The sequence below is a fragment of the Cebus imitator genome, unplaced genomic scaffold (assembly GCF_001604975.1).
Source record: "Cebus imitator isolate Cc_AM_T3 unplaced genomic scaffold, Cebus_imitator-1.0 Scaffold436, whole genome shotgun sequence".
Taxonomy (NCBI): domain Eukaryota; kingdom Metazoa; phylum Chordata; class Mammalia; order Primates; family Cebidae; genus Cebus; species Cebus imitator.
The window spans coordinates 1,060,846-1,063,668 of NW_016107751.1; positions in this window are offsets into that span (position 1 = coordinate 1,060,846).

Sequence of the window (2,823 nt, forward strand, 5' to 3'; positions counted from 1 at the left end):
AATATGTATAGTACATATACACAGACACCCATACGCAGCATTTCCTTTGAAGGTGACCCATTGTTTGTAGCTATTCTTGGCTGTACCCTCCTGCCCTTTCCCGTTGCTACTGATTTGCCACGGCGTGCAGCTTTTACTCGCCACCTTCCGATGGAGCTGCCTCATTTCTTTGAACTATGTTCTCACCCTTCTGCCCTCACTTCATTTGAAAGGATCATTAACTCCCCCTTACAGGTGCTCTGACTCTTAAACACTGATCTGAAGAAGCTCCCTTCCTAACAGCTGTTTCTTTTTCAAGAGGAGGGTATTACTACTATACTGATTACTCTCAATTCTAATTGTTAGATATTTGAGCCCATACGGTGTATTAGGTTGAACCATAGAAACTGCTGTTCTTGTAGGTAAAAAGGGTCTAGTGATGGCAGTTTCGTAGACAAGGACTAGGCATCTTGCTAGACCTCAGTAACTCCCAGAGCTTTTCTCATCCCATGCCCTCCCCCCACCCTTTTTTTTTTTTTGAGACGGAGTCTTGCTCTGTCACCAGGCTGGAGTGCAGTGGCACAATCTCGGCTCACTGCAACCTCTGCCTCCTGGGTTCAAGCGATTCTTCCACCTCAGCCTCCCGAGTAGCTGGGACCACAGGTGTGTGCCACCACGCCCGGCTAATTTTTTTGTATTTTTAGTAGAGACGGGGTTTCACCGTGTTGGCCAGGATGGTCTCGATCTCTTGACCTTGTGATCCACCCGCCGCGGCCTCCCAAAGTGCTGGGATTATAGGCGTGAACCACTGTGCCCGGTCCCCATGCCCCTTTTTAAATTGCAGTTTTCCCTCTCATTCTTCTGTGTTAAAGCATGAAACTATAAATTTAGTCATTATTACGCCTTGCTCTTTTTTTAATCTATATAACTGGAGCAAGCCCCTGTTCTTAACCTTTTCTTGGCTGTTGAGCCCAGAAATTCACAGCTCTGTCTCCACCTCCAGGAATCCCTCCTTAACCTCACCTTATGGATCTAAAGAACTGGGGTTTGTTAGGTTCTTTCTCTAATGTACAGGCCCAGATTCCATCACAAAGTTTTCCGTTCTTCCTTGTCCATACCTTGATCTTCATCACAGTCTTTGATGTGTCTGCATGCAAAGTGGAACGGAGTGGGGGGCAATGACAGAAAAGCTTCCTTGGCCTGACTCTGCCGCCAGTTCGGCACTGCTTAATCCAGATTTTTATGTTAACCAAGCATTGTGCTCTCCAGGTGGTCTCTGAAGTCAGGTATTCTCCCTCTTAACACCTGTAGCTGAATATGATTTAGTCAGCTGCTCATGGTAACTTGGAGAAATTCCTATAAAATAAGATCTTTCCTTGCCTCTTCCATTGTTGGCACCCCCTTGCAAAAGGAAAAGAACAGTAAAAGGCAGGAGCAGTCATCTGAGAAAGTTAACTCCAGGATAGGTAGGTTTCTATTGTTATGTCTACATGTACATCTTTGATTCCAAGAAGAAGTGGTACAGTTTGTACTTTAATAATTTATTGATAAGTTTACATAAATGGAAATAAAAGGCATGAACTTTAAATAACATAGTAGTTTAGGCCAAGATTATGATTAGTTTTAGTTCTCCAGGTAATTACTTTTGCCGTGTCCTGTTGATCAGTGGCACTGCCAGAGGCCCAGACTGGCAGGAGAAAGAAGATGTCATTTTGTAAAGTTTTAGATGTGCCATCCAGTAACAGAGTGGAGCTGTGGATTCATGTAGAGGTGACAAACCTCTCCCTTGTGTTTATAAGAGAATAATCTTGGACAGCCTGGGAAAATAAGGAAGGCACGCTGCCTCTTACTCATAGAGATTCAACTGCAGAGAGTTGAAACCTAAACCCGCCTTCCTTTTATAGAAGTTGTACTACCATCAGCTCTGAACTGTGGCTTTTTTGTTCACATACGGAGCCATATACCATATTCAGAAGCTATTGTTAATTAATAATCTGTTTTATAATTGAGTAGTACAAGCGAGGAAAAATACTGATGATAGTTTAACCACTATTTTTGTGCAAATAGTATGAAAGTGAAGTAAAAGTAATAGAAGAAATTTCTATAGGATCTGGGTTTAGAGTGTAAATGATTAATAAAATATACCTTTGCTCTTTTCAGGAAAACTAACAACCACCCTTACTGATAGTTGGGAAAAGAAGATTGGGTTATTTTGGCATATCATTTAGCTGAAAGTGATGCTTAAAAGCACCCTGCATCACTAGTAATGTTGTATTTTGCTATTCTCCCCTTATAATCAGTGATCCTGTAAAACAGTTCCCACAGATTACTTTCAGAAGCACACATATTTCTCTACCAAAGGGCCAGGTTTATTTTCTCGCTTTTTGAGATTTCTAGAGAAAATACTGCTTGCACATGTTGGTTATTGAAACCTTAGCTAGAAGAGTTTCAGGTCATACCAACACGTGGATAGGCTGAAGCGGTTCAAAGGTCTCCTGGGGGAGCTTAAAATGGGGGAGAACACTGGTTTTCACAGATGCTCCACATGACTGTCTTAAATTTAAAAGACTCGAAACTTTTTGTCCTGTTTGTTATGCTTGGAAACCCCCTCCCCAGTGTGTCCAGTCTTTGCAAAGAAACCTTTAGGTGTGGTTCATAGATATATGAATATGTATCTGTGTAAAACAGTGAGTGTGTCGTGTGTAAATACTTTAAATTATTATGCTAGAAAAATAAAGTTACATACCATGCTGTGGAATGTTTGTTCTGTGATTATAGGGACACCTGCTGGAAGAACTGAGAGCTGCAGTAGAAAGGGAGCCGCGGGAGGGTGAATTGCATAAA